At 47.6% G+C, this 25698-nt stretch overlaps 2 pseudogenes; one reads left to right on the forward strand and one right to left on the reverse strand.

Annotated features, from left to right (window-relative positions):
• Positions 1-6660: 6660 nt before the first annotated feature.
• LOC144146657 (protein D2 pseudogene) lies at positions 6661-7227 on the forward strand (annotated as a pseudogene).
• A 12204-nt stretch (positions 7228-19431) lies between these two features.
• LOC144146658 (protein D3 pseudogene) lies at positions 19432-20951 on the reverse strand (annotated as a pseudogene).
• Positions 20952-25698: the final 4747 nt, after the last annotated feature.

The following is a 25698-nucleotide window of genomic DNA, read 5'->3' on the forward strand; positions in this document are numbered from 1 at the left end:
GCCGTATCCACCGCCATATCCATAGCCGCCGTATCCATAGCCGCCGCCGTATCCTCCTCCCAGTCCCGAATGCGCCAGGATGGCTCCTCCGCTGCCAACCTGGTTTACTTGGTGCGCAGTCCTGACCAGGAAGGCCGGTCCCGCCACAAGTTTGTAGAAGCCCGGTCCTCCACGCAGAAGGGCAACGCTGCTTCCTATACCGACACCACCAAAGCCGTAGCCACCGCCGTAACCTCCACCGTAGCCTCCACCGTAGCCAAGCCCGTAGCCAAGTCCATAACCAGGTCCATAAAAGGGCCCGTATCCGCCAAACACTCCTCCACCAATGGCCGTGGCCAGGGCAATGCAGAAGACGGTAGTAATGCTCTGTATGGGATGGAAATGCAGCAACACGCAAAAATTAACTACGTAGTAACACCAACCAAATTATGCGATATGAAATGCATAAACGTAAAATAGGCGTTTTTTATTGTCCAGAATTTACACGTACGGCCCAAGCATATAACAACAATGGCTGCACCGAGTGGGTGCCCGAGTCGTAAAATTTTTCCACTGTATCTCTACCTTTTACGCGTGGGATGTTTTGGTGTAACCAAACATGGGCTTTTTTGTTTTTGGGGTCGCATCACCGTCAGGTGTTAGCACGCACACAGCTTTTCGTGCATGCACGCAATTTCGTGTGCGTTCGTCGCAATGTACCGTCTTTGTTCTATCTTCCGTGAAATGCTCAGTCGGAAACGAATTTTCAAATTACAGTAGAACCCCGCTTACGCGTTCACGGTTCATACTGTTTCCCGGTTACTACGCTCTTAATTGGGAACACAAGAAATGTCCCTTAGCGTTACTGTGTTTCTACGTTCCTGGATAGCACAATTTCCCGGTAAGTACGTTGAAAATGTTGCACAACTACGGCCTGATGGTAAGTTTTACGGTGAACAAAAACCTTGCTGACGTGAGTGCGGACCCGGTCTCAGCGCGCGCGGCGAAATACGCAGGCGCTGAGCGGTGGTCGTGCTACCATGGTCACGTGGCCGCTTTCCCACCGTGCTGGGCTTGCCGGAGTCACTGTGTAACGCGGCTGCGTTTAGATAGGGTGGCCTGTATAACGACGTCCCCACGTGCGAAGCGCTAACCATGGAAGAACTCGTGGAGGAATCACGCCATGAAGCATCGCCGTCTCTGGATGAAGCCTTCGAGAAAGATGACCGCGACGACGAGGAGGAAGAGGTGGCGCCACCGGCGGCCACATATGCTTAGGTCGTAGTCGGCTTCGAAGCGGTGCGGCCTTACTTACGCGCGAAGTCCAATCCCGGTGCGGACAAAAAGTTTGCAATGTTTAGAAAAGGAGCTCTTGCTCTCAAAGGGCCGCAGCATGCGCCAGCAGACGTTGGCAGACACGTGCAAGTGAAACAGGCCATTAATTGCTTATGTTCGTCAATCGATTAATTTTTTTGGGTGCGGCGTGGATCATACGTTTTCCCTGATAGTACGTTTCTTCCTGGCGCTTTTTTTTAACATATCAACAATGTTCTACTGTCTACGCGTCAGCATAGACAGCTGAAAGTTTCTTATTTTGAATGTGCATGGGTTTTGCCTTCAATGTGCACTGTTGTATGTATTATGGCCAGTTGACACATTCTGGAAATACGTTGCCCTGCCTGAAATTCTTTTGAAGTTTTCAACTTGGTAACAACGACACTGGAAAAATACTTCGCCCACCCAGAAGATTAACAGAGGATCCCACAGAAAGTAAATACTTTCTGTCAGTGTTGTCATGTATCAGCTACAATAGCTACATAGCTTTTGTAGCTGATACATGAGAACACTTCTTTCAACATTTTTTAACCTCCCAACTAACTATCTATCTAATTACCCAAAAGACCATACAATTACGAAGCCTACGCAGTAGGTTTAATTATACAACGAAAGCATACACTCAGCTGTAGATATTTCAAGCCTGCAATGTCTACGTTAAGAGGTCTCAGGCACAGGCTCGTAATAAAATAGGACATTCTAATTCAAAATCATCGCTATCGTGTAACGGTGACGTATGAGTCTTAAAGTAGAGGTAACACCCATAAGGAATAAATTAAGATGGCGTTTTTTGATAAACAGGGCCTTTGTGAAAACTCTACATACTGATTTAGAAGTTGTATTGATTGATTGAGTGAGTAATTGTGGGGTCTTAACGCGACGACGCTTCAAAGGCCAAGAGGTGTGCCGTAGTGGAGTGCTGCGAATTAATTTTGACCTCCTAGGGATCCTTAACGTGCGGCGAAATTTCGAACACACACGGGCGTTTTCGCTTTTCGCCTCCATCAGAGAAGCGGCTGCCGTGTCAAGAAATCGAAACCCGCGGCCTTGGCCTAAACAGCACAACGCCATAGCCACTGAGCCACCGCGGCGGGTTGTCTGAAAGCAATTAACCCACCACAGTTTGATGCGGCATGCAAAATACAGGTGATTGTTTTTTGCGTTGGGTACTATAACTTCTACACCTGACGGAGGCGAAAAGCGAGAACGCCCGTGAGTTCGACATCTCGGCCCACGTTAAAGATCCCCAGAAGGTTCAAATTAATCCGGAGCACTCCACTAGGCCGTGCCTCATCGCTTGGGAAGCGTCGGTGCGTTAAACCTCATAACCCAATAAAACATCATAATCATAATCAATTTCTTTAAGACAACCATTGCAATTAGTAGCCAGGGTACTCTTAAACTGACTTATACTGAATCCGTATACAGCGCTAAGAAAACGGGAAGGTGAGCTACCAGTTTATCACTTCATGATACCACTACGAAACGACAGAGAGAGCTGCCGTGTAGACGAAAAGGCACTGAAGCAGCGAGTTGCCGGTCAATGGCCCCACCAGTAGGCGTATGTCCTTCGAAAGGGTGACGTCTTCAAGAGCATGCAAAGCTACTACTCCGGCCAACCCAAGCTCACATTCCCTCAAACCTAACTCTACTGCCCTCAAAGAGCAAAACGAATAATTTGAGAAATATAGCACGCATGCAACTATTGCAATGGAAGACTGACATAACGACGTCTTTGGCCTTCACCCAGTGCAGACCTTCTAACAAGTCGCCCCTGCTAAATTTTTATCGGATTCGTTACAGCGGCGATTACAACCAAATACATCAATAATTGTTACGTAGCTGAAAAGTAAGGCTTCTTCATTCGGTATGTTCTGTACCTTTCTCTTGGGCACGATATTCGTACGTTCAGTGCTTCTCGCAAGCATAATGTCACGCGTTTGAGAAATGCACGAATTGAGTGCTTACTTTCAAACACAAAGGATTAGGAATCAGTTGTGTCAGACCTATTTGAATAAATATTTGTTATTCTGGCGTGGCTACACATGAACTACGTCGCAGACTGTCGTTGACTATGAACAACAGCCTACAGCCTCCATGAAGAAACGGCGACTTACCAGACCGTGCATTCTTCTTGAAGCGGTGGCAGCTAGCTGTTCCAAGAGCCCTCTTGAAAGTGCGCTACAATCCTGACCTGGTGTGGGAACTGAGGGGACTTTTATACCGTCTGAAGCGTCGGGAAGGTTAACTCTATCAGGCAGAAGAACTGAGCAATACGATTCGACAGTCGACACGGAAAGAAGCTAGAAGTAAGGTTCTGCTAACGTACAGCACTTGCTCTTATCTCCGTAACCTTCACGGAACGAACACAAGGAAGAATATAAATAACAATCTGTGACGTTTTCCGCGTACCCACTGGATGCTGGAAGTCCAACTTAGTAACACCTGCCCGCGATTTCCGCGAGCACGTACATTTCGGCTTACGGCGGGTGTGCTCGATGAGATACGAAAAAAACTGCGCTCCCGGGGGTTCCCTGTACCTGGGTGCCGGTGTAACTTTTTCGGTAGGTGTCGTTCACCGAGTTCTCCAGTCGCCCGTTTCAAGGATGTGAAAATTATTTTAAATCCCGCTGGTAGAGTTTGTTTTGTTATGGCATGTTCGTATTTGGCAGACAAACGTCCTCTTTTTTGACATCAAGTGTTGCCAGAGCAAAAAATCTTTCAAAATTAGAATAATCAAATTTATAAGCTTTAGGTCAAAGCTGTTCACTATAAGTTTTTAAACTGTTGTTGAAGATCGAGCAAATATTTGGAGCAAAAAATTTGAGCACTTGGGAAATAGCCAGGAATCGTATCTTCCGAGGAGCAAAAAAAAATAATCTTTTTTTACGTCCGCCGCGAGATTCACTATTCAATAACGAGCCCTGTTTCATTGGTTACCGGTGCCTAAAGGAGTATTTGTGCACGTGCATGCCCCCCCTCCCCATATATCCGCCCCCACCTCCATAAAAAAGCGCTATTTCGTACTTTTCTCTGGCAATGTCACTTTCACAAATTACATGTGGCGCAGCACAACCGCACAAAACTTATATTTAACATCTAAACTCACTAAACTGATTCACAGTGCTTAAACTCCCTATAATGATTGTTCCGCTTGCCTATGTGTATGTGTGGTGTGTGTACGTTCGTGTGTTCATTGTTTTGAATATTTTTGTGAGTGCGTGTGAGTGACCATTTTGTGTCCCCTTTATCCCCTCTCTCCTAACAGATGAGGCGGCCAGCATGGCTTTCCTCGCCACTCATTTTAAAAGTTTTACTCATTTGATAGCTTTTCTTTCATTTTAGAGCTTTCCTCGCCACACATTTAGAGTTCAACGAAGTGTGCCCCATTCGACCTCAAGAACCATACATAACTTCGATTCCAATTTACTCGTTTCCTTTTGTTGTCGACCACAGTTTCAACGACACGCTTAATTTAGCCGCTGTGTCACTCGATGTGTGCTGTAACAGCAGGCTTGCGCATCGCCATCGTAAGCGTGCTTCGTGTTTTCGAAGACTTAGCTCCCTGAACATCAGCTCGTTGTTCGACTGCGGTTGTAAGGATTCGAACGTGACTCAAGGAAACAGGTAGAACTGTTGTTATAACCGACGAGACGGTAGAGCGGTGCGGTGGATAGCCGTGTCTACTTCAGGTAACTTCGCTGTCTTCACGCGAGCACCTTTAGTTAAGCGCGCCAAAAGTTCCCTTGTTTGGGAAACCACACAAGCGCACAACTGTGAACCCCACGTAAGACAATGACAGGCCGAGGAAAAAGGCTGTGTGCAATACTTTCAATACCCGCTAGCTGCCCACACTCTCCGCTGAATCTCAGCTGTAGCATCACGTGTGTAATAATCGTTTGGCAACTTTTTACGCTCGGCCAGACTTTTTTATACGTGAAACCAAAATGGCACAAAACAGCTCTTTCCGCTTTTTCTGGCTGCCTAAAATGATTTTCATTCGTTGGAGTTTCCTTGAAATGCCTAACCAGATCAACCCCTCCCTTTGCTCACAGTAACGCCCGCAACGCCGTGCCAATGTGGGGGGAGGAGCAAAGTATCCCCATCGTTTTACTCGAAACAAGAGAATTAAATAGACGGGGAGAAGCGCCTGTGATACCTGCCTATTGTGTTTCGGATAATTATGCGGCTGCTAGTCTTAAAACGTGACATACTCTCGCAACCATTGGCCAAGGGGCTTGACGTTACTAACGTAAACAAGACCTTACCATTTTTTTCAATGGGCGAGGATAGACGAAATCACAAGAAAGGCATGTTGAGAAAGTCATTTATTATGTCGCTGAAACATCAACGTAGCAGGAATATCGGCTGGTAGGTTCAGTACAAGATCGGGTTCAGGCTGTTGCCTCAACTGTCGCAATAACTTTGAAGAATGACGTCATTTCACGCCTCAGCCGACGTAACTGCGTGACAAACCGTTTTTTAACGTTCATAGATCACAATATGACTGTTGCGTCGGTAGTTTTAACATAGCCTAAGAGTGAACGGCGCTAGCAATATAACTCGGGCTAAACCATAGGCAGCCGACCCAAATGATAGGATAGTTGGATGGAAGAGCAGACGTATAATAACCTAGATAGGCATGTCACACTGAAAACAACATGCCTGAGGACACAAGAACATGACGAAGCTTTTTGGGTCATCATCACTAGAACAATGGCCGGAAAAAGTCACGTCAGATTTGCGTAAGTTACGGTGAGAACTTTCAAACAGAATCTGGTGAGTGAGACTTCTGATTTTCATGGGTGACAAAATCGAAAGTTGCATTATTGACAGATGAGCGAAAAATGTGAAAGAACACAAATACCAGGAAAACCGTTAGGTACACTTCACAAGTAAAGAAAAACGAAAACTGACCCTAACAGGAGCAAACAAGGATACAAGGAAAAGAACAAGGCTACATAGACGCTAGAGAATCTACATTGTCATGACACTGCTCATCATCTTTCATCAACCCATCGTTTAAAGATGGGGATTTCTACCATCACTATCATCATCCACTTAAGCACTCTTCAGAAGCAAAAAAAAAACCTGAAACTTTGAGCCCGACAAAAATGAATCAAGGAGACAAAGAAAAGAACCAGGGTTCAGAAACGCTAGAGAATATACATTGCCATGATTCTTCTCGTCGTCATTCATCAGTCTAGTGACTAAAGGTGGGGTTTTCTACCACCACAACCACCATAATCATCATCATTCTGTTATCTGACCGCGGATACATCACCGTTGGAAGCTTGCACTCACCGTACACACGGCTAACGAAGTGGCCAGCTCAGGAACCACGCGATGCAGTCGAACGAAAAATCTCCCGCCCCGCCCATTAAGGCCGGGTCTACCGAAGAGCAGCGTGCCATAGCCAAGATGCGAGCACTTGTTCCCGACGCCATACCTAGGGTGGCCAGGCAGGTTCTGACGGTTACGTACAGCGGCGGCGTGGACGTCGTCATGGGGGGCGTCCTGACCCCGGCGCAGGCCGCTTCGGAGCCCGTCAGTATCTGGTTCCAAGCTGCTCAGTCCTGCTGCTACACCCTGATGATGGTCGACGTGGACGCGCCCAGTGCCAAGGACCCGTGGCTTCGCCACTGGCGACACTGGCTCGTGGTGAACATTCCCAGCAGTTGCGACGTCCGCGCAGGAGACACGATCACCGAGTACAGCGGGCCATGTCCTCCCAGAGGAACGGGGCTGCACCGCTACGCGTTTCTTGTCTACGCCCAGGGAACGAATAGGATCTCCGAGAGGGACGTCTACGTCTCGATGGCCCGTGGCCAATTCAATGTGGACAAGTTTGTGTACGACCACAACTTCCGAGACCCCCTGGCTGCAAACTTCTTCCTCTGCGGACGACCTTAGCAGTAAAGGAATCAAAGGCAGGAATTTAGGACACGTTCAGACTCCCCGTCGGTGTCTGAATTTACTCGTTTTCGCTTATAATTGATCCTCTTGTATATATATTAGCAGTTTATATCAACCAACACTGGAAAACTGTGGGTTCTTACGGAAGAAATTTGAAATCAAATATAGTCAGCATCTTTAGAGTTACGCCGCAGTGTCTGTTTTCCCTTCTGATTCTCTATTCATGAGGCACATCAGAGACAGCAGTTGTACCCCTGCATAGCGAAAGGGCTAAAATGATTCTCGGCTTCGAAATGTACCAAAATATGCAACGCATTTTTTGGCAGTGCTCATTTCTGATGCCGTTACATGGCACCCAAATAAATTTTGGTGTGCTCTTTAACACTGCGAAAATTCTCAAAGTGTCATCCTTCACAATTCTTTCTAATTCCGCCTAGCCATTGCTGTCGCAACGTATTTGAAGTACTCAACTTATGATGCGAATCCGACAAAATCTAAGTTCTGATCATTAGGAATAAAGTGGCTTTTCAAACGACTACACCCTCTTGAACCACTGGCCTTCGTGCCTTTTTAAAAAGTTGTTCTGTCCATTAAAATGAGTGCACTTGCGCCCGGAAGCCTGGGAGTATACTGATCCTATCATGGTTTATTTAATACTGTTTCATCTACACTCAGCCAGTGCCGCAAACAAAAATAAGCTCAGATGAAACGATCGAAGACCGAACGAATAATTTTAGCGTTTAATAAATTTGGTCTTGGCAACAAGAAACAAATAAATTAGCGGGCGACCCTATGGTCCACGCACAACTTGTTTGCGGCAGAGTTGGGGTATTTTCAATACGGTAGATCAAGGCCAACTTTTGGGTGAATTGGTATTCTATTTCGCGGCGGGTCAGGCTCACTATCTAAGATGTAGCAAGACGAAAGAAAGACACGAAAAAGCGCTTGTCCGTGTAAATTTTTCATCGTCTACGTTCTAAAGACATTTTGCAATACGCTCGCATTAGTGCGGACTACTGCAAATTTGCGAAGCTGCTAAATGGCTCTAGTTAAAGAGCATTCGCCCTGTCAATAGCGCAGCACTTTTAGCGCTGTCTCCTGACGGCCCACGACGCAGGTGCTGGCCATTCGATTCCTGTTGTTGATAACGACAGGCTAGCTGCGGAGCTTTTATAACAAACGGTTTGAACGTACCAGTTGACGGATACAGGCCGCGTGACACGCTCCATATTGCGCTATATATGTTCCTAGTTAGCCTTTCAGGCATGGCATCCTTTATAGTGCTTCTGCCTCACGATAAAAACATCGCAAGGAAATGTGCGAGGTTTCAGGCCATATGACAACCCAGAAGCTTGTTTTCGTAACAAATTAGACTGTTTAGATATTGCCACGCAGTTTCTTTTTCATTTAACGACTTGTGGGTTACATCTACAACCAGCCTACCAACAGCATATACTTGAACTACCAGTGCCCGCAATAGCAGAATCTTTTTGACTCTTGATAATATATCTGGAACTTCTAAGCTAAAAACTCGTACATCTATGGTCCCACAGCTTTTATGCTGAATTACAGCGTCAGTAATTGTTTTAGCGGTAAATCAAATGATGACCATTGACCCCTTCTGACCGTTTATTCACCCGGAACACGTCTTCCGGTGAAACAACATTGCTATTTAATGGCACACTGACAAAGTTTCTCGCAGTTGCTTCACCTTAGATAAGGAGCCTCGTAAAGTCTACCTGCTTTACTACCTGGTACCTGGCTGGTATATCAGCGTGGGAAGTTTAAAATTTCGTGCTCTCTGACACGGCCGCAGTAAGAATAAAACTGGCCACGCATCTTCTCACTTCGCTGCTAATATCGCTTAAAGACCACAGCCTTCCGCCAAGCGAGCCACACCAATGCTTCCTTTCTATCCGCCACCCACATCGCACGCTATCCGCCTGCGGTGTGGCTCCCCAACCATAAACACAGTCGAGGTTCCTGAATTTAATGACCCCGCGTTTCATTGCTCGCACGCTATTATAACGTTATATTAGATTGGACTTGGTATGCCGCCAACAAATCTAGGATTGGGCACAAGCCCTTCGCTCACTTTGGGTAAAAAAATCGTTGTGAACGTGTTTTTAAAGCGAAGCTTTCGTCTTCTCCCTGATGGCGTCTGTAACGCGAATACTCCCAGCGGGAAAGCCAACTTTCTCTGATGATGATCATGATTGTGGGTGAAATGTAGCAAAATAAAACACTTTCCTGCGAAGCTTGGCGACAGCTCCGCCACGCCCCCTTCGCTAAAGGTTGATGTGCAGCAGAGGGAGGAAATGACCCATGCGTGCGACGGCGCCACGCAGGTAGGTCTAACGTCACGTCGTAAGGCGAACACCGACAGCCGTTACCCCAAGCCGACGTAAGATGAGAATGGCGTTGCCCTGCGTTAGGCCTAGCGTCAGGCCTAACGTCACATCTTCGGGTTCAACACCTGAAACCGGCACCCACTCAAAAAAGCGCTCACTGAACCGTTTTCTTCACGCAACTCAGGAAAGTTCCCCCTCCCAACCTCCATTGACGCCGGAGGAAGGCGGTCGCAGTCACCTTGGCCCACCTAGTGATGGGGTCACCACCACAAGGATCGACGCACCCGCCTAAAAGCACAAACTCCAGTAGGCTAACTCAGCAGCCTACCACCACTTCCCAGCTGAGGCTAAATCTTTATTAACAAATATTTATAACGAATATAACAAATGTAACAAAGACACCTGAAACACTTCGCAAGTGGTATACCCCTCAGCTGCCCCCTCGATGTCTTTACTGCCATACCACCACTCCATCAGACCTCACACACCTAGTTTGGTGGTGCCCAGCTATCTCCCGCCACCGTACATTTAAATTTCCCCAACCACACCACGATCCACAACAAATTGATGCACAAATATTATCTTCAATTGCTGTTTATTCAATTAAAAGCGATCTAGCATCGGTTGTTTTAGTACACCCTCCCCCTAACGAACGGGCAAACCAGTGCGACCTCCTTACTCTATTGCGATCACCACGAACTGGCCAATTACCTGCAGATTCGAAGAACTGTCCCAGGTTTTCGCTCTACTGTGAACGGCAAGCACTTGCTCGTTTTCCCTTACCCTCCCTCGCAATTCCTTTCGTCCACCGTGACCAGTGGTCATCCTTTTCTAATAAAGGTTCTCTCTCTCTCTCTATCTCTCTCTCCCTTTCTCTCTCAACGCCAACCAGCAGGTACCGAATCGCACCATACACCCCAAACCCAAACGTTAGCCTTACGGAGTGCACACCCGAGAGTGGCTGCGGGTATCCCAGAAAGCATTGCGTACCTCCAGAGTAGCACATACCCGCAGTGTGGGATTAACCAGTTGAAGAGTCCATTACGAGGAAGTTCGCGCTCAACCATCATAATTGTTATACGGAGAGTGCACCATATTTTTTTTATTTTCTGTGGCAAAAATAAAAAAAAATGCATTTAAAATTAAGCGATAATTGCGGGCTCCAGTAATGTGTTGATTTTTTGCCTGATATCCCTAATGTTTTGTTTTTCCCCAAAAGCGTTTACAGCGATGAAATATGGTACCAGCTTTAGTGGTTTGGAAAGGTAAACCTAGGTAAACCTCTCACTTCAGAATGCTTCTAAGTTTGGCCGAGCGGATGAATTAAGAGACAGACTGACCGGCCCGAATATTGAGGTATAGGTGGCCCAAAACAGATTATAGTTTTTAAAAGGCTAAAGTGTGAATTCTTCTTTCCATGCAGTCTTTAAAAGGGTTAACGTTGAATTCTTCTTTCAATGTGTAGAAATGATAAAAAGCTTACTACACGGCGTACCCTATAGGAGCCATGGATAAACGAAAACTCAAGAGGGGCCCATATTAAGCCAAACACACCACAGAAAATGTGACAGAAGATAAGTCCTTATAACGAGGTTCATTATTTATTTATTTTTTTATTTATCTTATACCCACAGCGCCAGGGGCATACAGTGGGGGGGAAGAACACAACAAAATAACACAGGGTTGCAGTTCGCCGCACACCGGCCCTACAGTATTGCAAGCGCACAAAACATCTGTACAATGCAGATATACACCACAAATAAGCCCCTATAAAATCGTTAGGTTTATACAACGCAAATAGAAAAACACTAAAAACAACCAAACGCGTTACACCAACTTCGAAAAGAAGGAATCATTTGGTATAACCGATACAATGTCATGGGGCAAGTTGTTCCAGTCGCGAATAGTCTGGGGGAAAAAAGACGACTGAAACGATTGAGTTTTGCAAAAGTATTTCCTTACCTTAAATGGATGATCGGTACGTTTTGATATATAATGGGGAGGCAAGAGATAGTTTTCACGTATTATGCCTGTTTGACAATGATAAATTAAATGAAAAAGTTTTAATCGAAGTTTTTTGCGGCGGGTTTCCAACAAATCCCAGTTTAGCTGGTCGTTCGCTACGGTCGCACTAAATCCAACACCCGATCTGCCGGAAACAAAGCACGCAGCTATATTTTGTAAGCTTTCCAGTTTCTGTTTATCGCGGACTGTCGGCGGATCCCATACTGTGCATGCATATTCCATGATGGACCTTACGTTTGCCTTGTAGAGCAGGTCTTTAGATTCTAAGGGAAAGTCTTTTGCATTCCTACGAAGGAAACCCAATAATGCCCTACCCGCCCTAGCTGCCACATAGTCGACCTGGCGCTGCCAGGCAAGGTTGCACGTAAACTAAACACCTAAGTATTTGTACTCCGTTACTTGACATAACGGTTCGTTGTTCATAAAATAAGAGGTTTCATTTAGGCTTCTTTTCCTTGTAAACCTCATATGAACTGTTTTACGTAAATTCAAAGTCATGTTCCATTTTAAATACCACTGACTGATTTTGTCAAGATCACATTGAAGGGCATGTAAATCTTCATCTCCTTTGATTTCTCTGTACAGCACGCAGTCGTCTGCAAAAAGCCTTATTCTAGAATTAGTTTCGCAGGTCATATTGTTACGGGGAAAATACGCGTAAGGTGAAGCTATTTATAAGTCAAAATAAGCTGGGAAGCACTGGGTTAGGCAGCAGCGTGAGTCCGGGGCCAAGCGTTGTCGTTCTCGTCGTCTTCTATCAGCGGCGCAGCGCCCACCGCATGTTTGGCGCGAACAGGGATTGCCCCGTCACATGACCCCCGGCGGAAGAGGCACCGTCTCGGTGCTGTCTAAGGAGAATCGGTCAGCGGGGCTGATATGTTTTGAGGCGGGCGACATGGACAACACTGGTAGGCGGGACAGTAGAGGAGGAGGCCCAAGTAGAGACGGTAGGGGCAACCTCATATGTCACATCTGTGACGCGACGCACCACTTTGTATGGGCCAGAATAGGGTTGGAGCAGTTTTTCGGACAGGCCAACACGACGTGCAGGGGACCAGAGCAGGACGAGGGATCCTGGAGGAAAGTGGACCGCGCGGTGACGTTCGTCGTACCGCGTCTTTTGTGAGACTTGCGAAGCAAGAAGCTGGTCGCGAGCCAGTTGACGAGCCTGATGGGCGCGAGTGATAGCATCGCGAGCGTATTCAGAGGAGCAGGCAGGAAGGAGCGAGTCCAAAGGCAAAGCCGGTTCACGGCCAAACAGTAGATAAAATGGGGAGAAACCGGACGTGTCATGGCGGGAGGTGTTGTACGCGAAAGTTACGAATGGTAATGCAAGGCCCCAGTCTCGGTGGTCAGAAGACACGTACATAGACAGCATGTTGGTCAGCGTCCGGTTCAAGTGTTCGGTGAGGCCATTAGTTTGCGGGTGATAGGCCGTGGCAAGCTTGTGTTTCGTCGAGCAAGAGCGGAGGATGTTGTCGATAACTTTGGACAGAAAGTTTTTCCCGCGGTCAGTTAGAAGCTGGCGGGGAGCGCCGTGGTGCAGGAGGACGTCGTAGAGAAGAAAGTCAGCGACGTCAGTCGCGCAGCTTGTTGTAAGGGCGCGGGTGATGGCGTACCGCGTCGTGTAATCTGTCGCAACGGCGACCCACCGGTTTCCCGCTGAGACCCTCCCGGAAGAACGGCTCATGGGGAATGTCGATGGGTTGAAGTTCTCCAGAAGGAAGTGTGGAAGGCTTTTTCCGACGCTGGCAGCTGTCACACGAGGCAACGTAGCGGCGTACAGATGGGTAAAGGCCAGGCCAGAAGAACCTACGCCGCACTCGATCATAAGTTCTGGTTATCCCCAAGTGGCCTGCGGTGGGTACGTCGTGTAGCTGGTACATAACGGTCGAACGCAGGTGGCTCGGCACAACGAGGAGGAGGTCCGGACCGTCAGCACGGAAGTTATGGCGGTATAAGACGCCATTTCGTAGGGTGAAGTTGCGCGTGGAAGAATCAGGTGATGAAGAGGTAAGTCGAATGAGGGAACGGAGCGACGGGTCACGGCGCTGCTCGTCACCGATGTGGAGAAAGTCAGATATTGCGAACACGCAAGCGACATAAGTAGGTGGGGTGGCCTCAGGGGGCTCAACAGGGTGACGTGAGAGGCTGTCAGCGTCTTTATGCAAGCGACCCGACTTATAGGTGACGGAAAACGTATACTCCTGCAGACGTAAAGCCCAGCGACCAAGCCTTCCGGTGGGGTCTTTCAAGTTGGTAAGCCAGCACAGCGCATGGTGATCTGTGATGACTTTAAAATGTCTGCCGTACAAGTAGGGACGAAATTTTGCGAGGGCCCAGACAAGAGCAAGGCACTCGCGCTCTGTAATGGAATAATTGCGCTCGGACTTTGACAGCAAACGGCTGGCGTACGCAATCACGCGGTTTTGGCCGGCTTGCTATTGGGCCAATACGGCGCCGATCCCGTGGCCGCTTGCGTCGGTACGCACTTCGGTGGGCGCGGAAGCGTCGAAGTGACCCAAAATGGGCGGTGACGTTAGGAGGGAAATCAAAGTGCTGAATGCTTGGGCTTGATCGGGTCCCCATGTAAAAGTGGCACCATTCTTCAAAAGGTCCGTGAGAGGACGAGCGATGTGGGCAAAATTTTCTATAAAACGGCGAAAATAGGAGCAAAGTCCGACAAAGCTGCGGACATCGTGAGTCGAGCGCGGCACGGGAAAATCGGTGACGGCTCGAACTTTGTCGGGGTCGGGCTGAACGCCAGAGGCGTCGACCAGGTGCCCAAGAATTGTTATCTGGCGGTGGCCAAAGCGACACTTCTTGGAATTCAGTTGGAGACCAGCGCGTCGAAATATTTCAAGGATATCTGACAGGCGCTCCAGGTGTGTCTCAAATGTGGGTGAGAAGATGATGACGTCGTCTAGATAACATAAGCATGTGGTCCACTTAAAACAGCGCAAAAGGGAGTCCATCATTCTCTCGAATGTGGCCGGAGCATTGCACAGACCAAATGGCATAACCCGGAATTGGTAAAGGCCATCAGGGGTCACGAATGCAGTCTTTTCGCGGTCTTGCTCATCAACGGCTATCTGCCAGTAACCAGACCTCAGGTCAATCGACGAAAAGTATCTGGCGCCATGCAGGCAGTCGAGGGCGTCGTCTATGCGCGGAAGCGGATAGACATCTTTTCTCGTGATCTTGTTTAAATGCCGATAATCCACGCAAAAACGCCACGTGCCGTCTTTCTTCTTGACTAAAACTACAGGGGATGCCCACGGACTAGAAGACGGTTCAATGATGTCCTTGCTGAGCATTTTTTCGACCTCTTGTTGGATCACGAGGCGTTCAGAATGAGAAACGCGATATGGCCGTCTTCGCACCGGTGCTGCATCTCCAGTGCGATGCGGTGCGTCACAGCGTGTGTCGTACTCAGTGGACGGCTGCCTAAATCGAAGATGTCTTTATAGGACGTCAAGAGAGAACGAAGAGCGTCGGCGTCCATTTGCGAAAGATCGGGTGCGATCATCGCGGCGACTTCATTCGCTGGGAGTGATGACTGCACAGTGGGACCCAAACAAGGCGTCACGGGCTCAAACGGGGTAGTAGCGGCATGTGCTTCCAAAGGGCACAGTGATGAAAGTGCCATTCCTTTCCGTAAAACTTGAGGGAAGGAACCGAAGTTGAGGAACGGGAGACAGGTCTTGTTGTCAACAATAGTGACTATAGTATGCGGCATAGCAACATTGCGTGACAAAAGCACATCCAGAAGAGGTGAAACGACGTAGTCGCCGTTTGCAACAGGGGAGGACGGGGATAAGGAGATGTAGCTGACAGCGTTTGGGGCAAACGAACGTGTTCGGTGTTGCAACAGCGCAGCTGGAGTGCGTCGGGAGAAGGAGGGAGAGGAAATTGGAGGCGGAGGAGTCCAGTAGAACTGTCGATGAGAGCGGAATGCTCAGAGAGAAAATCAAGACCCAGAATGAGGTCATGAGGACATTGTTCGAGTACGGTAAACAGAACGGCTGTTTCTTGGTCAGCGATGCGTATACGAGCTGTGCACATTCCGACGACCGGAGGCGTGCTGCCGTCGGTGACGCGAACTACACGGGACGTTGGCGGCGTAAGGACTTTATGGAGACGGCGGCGAAGGCTCGAACTCATGACGGAAATCTGGGCACCGGTGTCGATAAGAGCTCGTACTACAACTCCATCGACAAGGACTTCAAGCAAATTGTGTATAGTCGGCAAAGTCAGTAGAGGACAAGTCAGCGTGAGTCCGGGGCCAAGCGTTGTCGTTCTCGTCTTCTTCTATCAGCGGCGCAGCGCCCACCGCATGTTTGGCGCGAACAGGGATTGCCCCGTCACAATATCATTTATGAAAATTAAGAATAAGAGCGGAGCCAAAGCTGAACCCTGTGGCACGCCTGATGTAACGTCCGCCAAGTTTCACTGTACTCCATTTAGTACGACAAATTGCCTCCTTGAGTCAAGATACGCTCTTACCCAGTTTACTATCTGCGGATTAATATTATATGTAGTCATTTTGTCAATAAGCAAACTATAGGACACAGTGTCGAAAGCTTTCTTAAAGTCCAAGAACACGCAGTCTACAGTTGATTTATTATCTAAAGCTTGAGTTATAACGTGAGCGAATTCGGTAAGTTGAGTTACACAGGAGAAACCTTTGCGAAAACCATGTTGTGCAGGGTTAAGCAGGGAGTTATCGCTTAGGTGCTGTACAATGTTCTTATATAAGATATGTTCAAGAATTTTAGAGGCAACGCACGTCAAAGATACCGGTCGATAATTCTCTACATTGTTTCGAGGACCCGATTTATGAATTGGGACTATACAGTTAAGCTTCCAGTCGTGTGGGATTGAGGACTCAGCTAGCGATTTTTCAAAGATAATTTTCAAGTATGGTGCAAGTGATCGCGCGCAAAGTTTCAGATAGCTATTGGATAAGCCATCAGAGCCACCCGATTTGGAAATATTTAATCCTTCTAATTATTTTTCAATACCACGCGTGCTGATCTCGATGTCACCCATTTCACTTAGACCACTATAATGAACATGCCTATTTTTACCGCCGGTTGATAACGGGCTACTGAAAACAGAGCTGAAGTACTGATTAAGACACTGTGCCTTTCCTACATCGTCATGTACGGCAATACCATTTACAGATAAGGACGGAATGGACACAATGTCTTTCCCATTTCCTTTTACGTGTTTCCAAAAATTCTTTGGGTTTTGTATGAATCGCGATTGCATCGTCCTGAAAAAGGACTCTTTGGCAGAGCGAATGGCCACTTTGGCCTACTGCGTTATTTTTGCCAATTTTATGCGATTTTCCTTTGTAGGTGCCCTTTTAAACGTACCATACGCCTTTTGCCTTTTATTTGATAGGTTTCGTAATGTTTTTGAGAACCAAGGCTTACTTCTATTTCGTCTCGGCGTTAGCACCCATGAGGGCACAAACTGCTGACGCAGTTCAAACAGTTTCTCCTTAAGCAATAGCCACATCTTATTTACTGTTTTACATTCTGCTTCGGTTTCAAATACTACGAAGTACGCATCTAGTGCTTCACTGATGGCGGCTAGATTCGCTTTTTCGTAATTGTAAATCTGTCTGCTAGCACCAGTTGTAGTTTTCACATATTGGACGCCCAATTCGCACAAAACAGCACTGTGATCGCTCAAACCCGGGATAACTAGAGTAGTCTCGACAAGCTCCGGTTGGTTAGTCAAGATGAGATCCAAAGTACGGCCTCCACGCGTGGGCGCAAGCACCATTTGACGAAAAGCGAAGATTTCTACTATATTTTTCATTTCCCGATTCCGACTACCGGTCGAACCACTGAGGTTAGCCCAGTCAAAGTGCGGCAAATTAAAGTCTCCGCCTATTATCGTAGTGTCCGTCATCGCAAAGTCGATCATGTTCGCAAGACGCGCCAACACTTGTACGACGAGTCTGGAGGACGATAAAAACTGCATGCTGTTAGTACCTTTTGATTTATTAGTTTAATCTGGCACCAAACAGCCTCACAGGCGCCCACGTCAATATTAAGTCTCCAGGACGAAACGCTATTGTGTACTAAAATGAACACTCCTCCTCCGTGGCTGTTTCTATCTTTCCGATAGCATGTAAACCCGTCCGGAAATACTTCAGCATCCGTAATGTTATCATTTAACCACTAATCTGTTCCAAGAATAACAGTTGGTTTTACCATTTGCACAAACGCGTGGAAGTCTTCTACTTTATTTTTAATGCTCCTGCAATTGATAACCAGGAAGATAAAATAAAGCGATTGGTTCCACACTGTCACTTTTGCTGTACGACTTGGTTCACATCCTCGTCGTATACGTACTTGATGTCGTTAAGCTACAGAACGTCACCTTTTAAAAAATATTTGTCGCCGTCCTTTTTCCGTGATTGTAAAAATTCTCACAGAAATTTGTTTTTTCGTCTCACGCTTTCTGAGTAGTCTTCAGAGAGACTAATCTTCGTCCCCTTTAGGTTCTTTGCGTTTATTAAAACATGCTGCTTCTCTTTAAATTGTGCAAATTTCAGTGGCTAAGGCGTTGCGCTGCTGAGCACGAGGTCGCGGGTTCAATTCCCGGCCGCGGTGGCCGCTTTTCTGATGGAGGCGAAAAGAAAAACACCCGTGTGTACGAGATTTCGGCGCACGATAAAGATCCCCAGGTGGTCAAAATTTATCCGGAGCCCTCCACTACGGCGTGCCTCATCGCCTTCGTTGCGTCGGCGCGTTAAACCCCACAATCAATCGATCAAAATTGTGCAAATTTCGCCATCAAGGGACGGTTCTTCCCATCTTGGAACTTTCCTAATCTGTAAGCTTGTTCAAGTATTACAGAATCAATGCCAAAATGGGACTTGCAGATATCAGAAACAAATTTCTCAGACTCGACGCTTGACTCTTGAGCATGCGCATCTTTCACACCATAAAAGATCAGGTTGCAGCGTCTGCTTCTGTTTTCCAGTTCATCAACCGTTGCGCGCAGCGTCCGGAGCATGCGTGTTTGAGTTTCATTATCTTTTTTACACTCAGAAACGGCCTCCTTTACTTGCTCAAGACCTGCAATTTTTGGTTCAAGCGACGAGATGCATTACTAAAATTGGCAATGGCTTGTGTGTGCTGGTCCTGTGTTTGCTTTACGACAGCCAGCTTTTCCATCATCGCACTCTGTCCCTGCAAAAGCTGCTGAAACATTTCTTCTACTTCAGGGCCTGGGTTCAATTCAGCATCTCCGGACAAGAGCAAGAGCATTAGATTAAATGAAATCCGGCGAAGTAACATAAGTTACTTGATTTTTTGCAGCTACGGCGGTTAAATTGGGTTAAATTCTCGGAACATTTTTAGAGCAGTTTGACACAGTGGCAGAGAAGTTGATTACAGCTGATTTTTAGGATATTTTACGGCATCCGCCCGTGTTTCAGCATTTTCGTCTGCCGCCGTACGTGCGTGATTAGCTGCTCTTGAAACGGAAGTAGCGGCGGAGAAGGCGAAGCGCAGATGATAATAGAAAACCATGATGGACTTCTTGAACATCCTAACATGGTGGGAGCGGCTCCGAAAAAAGTGATATCAGCGCCTTTTCTGCTGTGTATTTTCCTGCGTGTTCTGAGCATAGGGATCTCCAATTTACCCAAAACATTAGGCGACATCGCTCCTGATGATGATTGATGACCATGACTAAGTGTCGTGACGCAGGGGCACATTTATGCTTGAAGCAGACACTCATGTTGCATCATAAGACGAAATCTCAAGGTGCTATTTATTATTACTCGTCTCTTATGACATCATGGTAAGAAATTTGCGTTTAAGGCACGAGGGACCTCCGCAACCACCAGGGCGGTGAAGAGCAGGGCGCCAGATAGACGCGGGCGAAGTGCGGACGACAGTGCAGAACGGGGCTCGGCCGAGCGCGCCTCGACGAGAAAGTAGTTGATGCCGATAGGCTCGCCCAGGTCGTTGGCTGCCGCGAAGCTTCGCACGTCGAACTGCGACCGCCGGGAATCCACCAGGTTCGGGTTGTTCAGACGCCGCGATCCCTGTGAGGTATTTTAAAATCATGTACCAACAAGTTCGGTTCAGCCCGTTAGCCATGAAATTTGATTTGAACACGTGTATCATATTTGCGCGATTGCAACGCGTAACCTTTTTTTGCGATCAGTAACCTTTACATTTGTCTGCGCGCTAGAGTGTGGCTGAAAGTCGAAATCGGCTTCAAAGCGGACAGCAGAATTTCCATGTTAATGAATACCTCAAAAATATAATTCAATTTTATCGACACAAGCTTATTTTTTTAATTTATAAGGAACCTTTCTTTCCTATTAAAATCGGGGCGCGTTGGAACCATGCAAATAGGGTATGTGGTGGTGCAACGTGCATAGTGAGCTCTAAGCTCATTCTCCGGGTACGCTTGACGTAGCAAGCAAAAGTCGAAGGTCCGCTTCATTCGGTTCAATTAGCAAAAATCATCCGAGAGTGAGTTACGCGCACACAATCCAGATTGCCATAAATGCGAGGGCAGATGATAACGCTCGATAGGTGTACAATTTAGTGAGCACGGCAGATTAGAAGGGACGAAGACAGTACGGTTTTGCCGATGTTTCTTCAATCGTACGATACATATTGGTGTTAAAGCGAGAAGCAAGCGAGCCATATTGGACAAGTTTAACGGGTTAAGTACCTTTTCATGGAGCCCATGTGACCGGATATGTTTTCTTTAGGATTTTCCCTTTTATGCGTAGCACTGTTCAGTCGGAAAAAGAGCTTAGGGCCACAGTCACGGCCTTTTAGTGAAAGCGACCGCGTCAGCCCTGTGCGCGCATACCTGCGAGTAGAGGAGGAACACCATGCGGTGCTTTCCCGTTTCGTGCGCGGGTCGTGGTCCGATGTACTCGGTGACCGCCGTGCCGTCCGGGATGTTCATGTTCGACGGCACGTTAACGACCAGCCAATGGCGGTAGCTTCGCAGGGTCGGGTCCGAGCGGCTGGGAGCGTCCACGTCGACCAGCAGCACAGTGTGGTAGTTGTCGGGCACGGCGTTGAAGCTGAGGTCTTCGGGCTGCCTGGAGGTGTTGGTGACGCTGAGCTGGTTGCCCAGCAGGACACTGACGCCCTTCTTGTAGTAGACGTAGAGAACTTCGACGGGCAGGAAGTGGGTGAGGTCTTCGATGACGCCGTCGTACACGAGGTTGGCTAGCCGGGCCTTGATGTCGGACTCCTGACATTCCGCCAGATCCGTGCACAAGGTCAATGACAGGGAAACCGTTAGGGCGACCACTCCGGCTGCTGCGTTGCGCCACAGCAACATCGCGAGATCTTCTTCGTCTTCTTACCTCTTCTAAGCCCTCAAAACGGCCTCGAGCATCCAAGGCGGATTAACCAGGTATTCGTGAGAGGGTTCCATTTGCGTGTGCTTCACCTTTCATATCGGAAAAAAATAGAATCATGCTGTTGAATACTTCATTTTGTGACTGGTGCACTAGGCCGAAAAACGCAGAGGAATTGTGGTGGACCCTGCTCTCGTCGGCGAACTTTCGTGTATCACTGCAACAGCTGTACTTCTACTTCTAGATGCTGGTTTTTGGTCATGTTTCCACATCCCCTAGGATGCTTTCTTCTTGGGAAGACAGCATACACGTGCATGATTAGCGGTGGCGTCGGTATTTTCCAGGATACATTTCATTCGTTACATTATGTTTTAGTCAATAGAGGCGCCTATTTGTACGTGCACTTATGCATCGTTGCCCGTTAAATACCCAAGGTTAGTCTTACGTTTTCCGTAGTCATCTGATATCTCGCCCGTCATAGCACAAGTGGTGATTGCGAGCGTCAAGCTCAAATAATTTTATTTTTAAACATGTTCGTCCTTTTTGGTTTTCGTAAGCGGTAACATTATTTTTGTCTGCCTGTTTGCTGTTAATTCTACCAGGTGGCGCCCCGCCAAAATGGTTGTCAGATATTTCTTCACTACACCACTACGATTTCATATATTATTCATGTGTACGTTATTGTGCGCGTAATAAAACTCGGCCATGATAAGGTGTATATTTACACAATAGAGGCAGCCAGCTCTATTTTAAAATGACACTGGAGTAATTTGTAAACATTGCGGGATTACTAGCGCAAATTGTAGTCCGGAGTCCATAGGCCATGTTTCGACCACTCTAAGCGCGTTTACGCGAATTTATTTAGTAGAAAAAGAAATTGTAAAATGCTGTCCTCCTCTCTGCACCCTCGCCCATTTTTTGTGGCGTTTTCGTGTGACGTCACGAGGAGACGAGCTGGCAATTGGTTGCGCTACTGCACGGTTCGCCGACCTTTCAATCGAGTCAGTCGGCACAGCGTTTAGACCGCCGGCCGCCGACGGGTCGTCGCAATTGGCTCGCTCAATTGAAACTAAGCCACCACACGTTTGTGAATGAAAGAATGTGCCGTTCTTTAGTTTGTTAGTTTGTACACTGTATCTAGCTCCAAGTCGAGTCAAAGTCGCCTCACACAAGCGCTGTACAAGGGCACATGCGACGCTTCGCTGACTTTACGCTAGTAGAAAAATCTAAGGCCACTTGAAGGCGGGAGAAGAGTCAACGAAGTCAATATTGGTACTAAGAAAATAAAATCAACTGAAACTTTTACTGTACAGCGCAAAACTATGAGCAGGAAGCACGTTTTTGCGCTGGGTGAACAAGCACAGCGATGAGCAGCACGACCGCACATCTGCGAACGCTTTTCCTTCGAAAAAATGCAATTGCTAGACGTGAGATATTGTGGAAGTTTGGGGGACGCTTACTGCACGGGCGCTATAGGGCAAATAGTCACCTAAAGTACTTCAAATGATAAGGCTGAATAAAAGTGTAAACTGGTTATACATTATATACCTTACATATCCACCCGCGGCAATGCTGGCCCGTGGCCGAGTGGTCTAATGCTCTAGGTTATCGTTTTGCAAGTCGCAACTTCGAATACCCGAGGGTGCATCGTTTTTTTTTTCTTTGCCAGTTGATTTTTTCGTTTTCGCCCGATGTTTTCTAAACTGAGTTCACCATTTTTGTGCCTTAACGTTCACTGTTCCACGAACGAGTTTGCAGAACGCGCGCAGACTGCCACTGACGCTCTAGCGAGTTCTCGTTAGAGTTCTCGGCTTGCGGGCAGTGGGCACAGGCCTGAATCAGCACACTCTTGGCCTGGTGCGAACACGCTTTTTACGATACAGGCATGAGTGAGGCAAGCTCGCAAAATGAGGGAAAAGCGCATGGCATTTGAGCGTCAGCGGTGACGCGGAGGGCGTCATCCACTGCGTAGGCCTCGGCTAGTGATTTGTACGATTCCAAGCCGTCCTGGGAGGCTTATCTCAGGCATTTTACACCCGACAATATGGCAGAAGGGCGGTACGGCGATTACTGAGATATCGTGAAGGCCCATCCAACGATGCCGTCGGATGTCAAACATGTTGTTTTACAGAACCGAAACTGAAACTTGTTTCAATGCTAACGTCGGACATCGTCCAATCACGGTGCCATCTCCTCGCGACGTAACAGCTTTAGCTGGTGCTGCCGCCACAGACCGCGCATGGTAGGTTTTATTCTTTCCAACTTTATAAAATAATTAACGACTTATCAACCGGAAAAACGACGAAAAGTGTGTTAATTTGAGCAAGTCTACGCAGTGCAAGGAAAACCGGGAGCTTGACAAATTCACTTCAGTGTCCCTTTAATTATAAATAAATGCTGAATACATTTTCGCAATAGGAAGAAAACACACGCCAAAAACAATGTAATAGAGGCGTGACGAAAATGCGCTGACCCAAAGACTTTCACGTTGGCCGCCCGAATGTAACAAATTTATTGATTGAGCAAATATCGAGTGCATTCGTCATGAGCGGAGACGAAAAGCATGAGAATGGAAGAGGTACAGAGAAAGTTACATGGCAGGGGCGGCAGGGGACCATCCTCTTTCAATGACATATGCAGCGGAGGAAGCAGATACCCGGCCATTTTTTGTAATTCATAACAATAATCCCGGGCAAGTCATAAATCACTCCGCAGGAGGAGAAAAAAGTCGTCTTTAGGTTTGTTTCAAGATCTACGACGGTATAGCTTATGTTTGGTGCTCATATATGCGGCTAAAACAAAATCTAAAGAATGAGAATATAGTTATCCGGGAAACGATTGTTAAACATGTAGGTTAACTACTCAATCGTTCTGTTCTTACATACCATATTCACTAACATTTGCATACGAGGATGTGCTCGTTACTAAAACGGACACTACACCGTTATGCTTAAACTTGGTAGTTTTCCCTTTGCGCTCACGGTGACCTGCAAGTTAGTCATTGGCTATTTCTTTGGCATTGACGTTCTTTTTTGGGGAAGACTGCCTCTCGAGTTACGTATGCTTTTTTGTCCAAAGGTACTTTTTCCTGCAGCTGCTAATTCGGCGCCATCCCGCGGAAAAGGATTTTTTTCGAAGCGACGTTTTCTACATCTACCAGCCAACGGTTCATCGTGGCGTGCGCCACAGGAAACTTCCAACGTGACTAAGGAGGGTTACGGCGCTTTTTTTTGAGGTGACCACGGAGTAAGATACCATAACAAAACTTTATTAGAGAGCGTGGACAGGGCCGGCTAGGGAATAAAGAAGGTTGGGGGGGGGGGTGTTAAAGGTTACATGCGGCGGTAGACGCCTGAGCGCGCGAACTCCCACAGAGAATAGAATGTCTGCCGTGTAGTGGCGGGTTGCAGTGGCGTTGTCCATTCCACAAGCCACTGGCACGGCCCCTCGAATAAGTACACGCACGGTCCGCTTGATCTATGGGCCGTGCCGCTGGACACCGGACGGGGGACACGCGAAGTACAATAAAGAGGACGCCGACTTAGCTCTCTCCGGCGGGCCCTTAATTTCGGTCAATTATGGAGCACAGCGTAGACGGCGCGGCGAACGGGCGCTATTAGCCAGCGTTCTCTCCGCGCCGGAACTGCTCTACAATGAACTAGAATAGCTGCTCACTCCGGCAGGCGCGAAGGCCAGACCCATGCCGTCGGCCTTGTCGTCTGCTTTCGCGACGGTTCTTGTGGACCTGTTTTGGCGCAGCTTCGCTTTCATGATGCGCTTCCTCCGCACGGCTTGATTAACTTGTTCGACAGCACCTCCAGGGTAACCTGGACCCAACGAAAGTAAGTAATCGCACGGCAAAGATACGTTAACGATTGGTTTGCAAGGCGGGAAAGCAAAGTGTAGAGACCACATACAGACATCTGGCCGCTACAGAAACGTTACCTTTTGCGCACTACTTGGCCCAGATGGCACTGCGTCTTCTAAGTTGGTGAATAACGATTCGGTTGTGTTGTAACAGGTATCACAAAAGGCGAAACGAACAACTGGTTTTGATAAGTATATATTATTAAAGTTCCCTCAGCTTTCTCGTGATTCGCAAACTTACTAAAATAGCGACTTTAAATCGTTATAAATGAGAATCATTAAGCTCACACGCCGAATTGTTTCGGTGTCTGCGCTTGTGTAGCGTGGTGGTGTAGCCCCGAGCTAGCTCATCAGGAGAGCTAGGTTCCGCTGTATTACCCTTCGGAAGACGCCCCTCTAAGTTTTATTTCTGCCGTCCCACGGCCGGGCTACAGCGGCGGCGTCCGCCGCTCTAGCCCAGCCGTGGCCGACGCTGGTGCGTTCGGGATGCCGCCCCCACGAATTCCAGGTAATGGCTGGCAGAATCTCAGCTTTCACTCTCTGTAAAGCCACGGGTGTGAATTCATGTGACGTCGCATGGGCAATTGTTGTGGGTTTCTACTGCTTTGCTTTCCGACCCCCTTCACAGCGTGGATTGGAGCCATTTTTTTATATTACAGTGGCATAGCTATGCAGTAAAAACAGGTTCTGTTTATAAAAGCTTCTTTAACCCGACCATGATGAGCTCCCGACCCCCTCCGCAGAAGTCCTCCACAATTGCGTCATTTTGGACGTCTCATAGGCTATCCTAATTTATTGTTCACCACCGGTACGCCGTATGAAGAGTGCTGTGAGATATGACAAAATACAAACCCAAATCCG

This window comes from Haemaphysalis longicornis, unplaced genomic scaffold, assembly GCF_048455015.1.
Source record: "Haemaphysalis longicornis isolate Haplotype H1 unplaced genomic scaffold, Haemaphysalis longicornis Haplotype H1 scaffold_7, whole genome shotgun sequence".
Lineage (NCBI taxonomy): Eukaryota > Metazoa > Arthropoda > Arachnida > Ixodida > Ixodidae > Haemaphysalis > Haemaphysalis longicornis.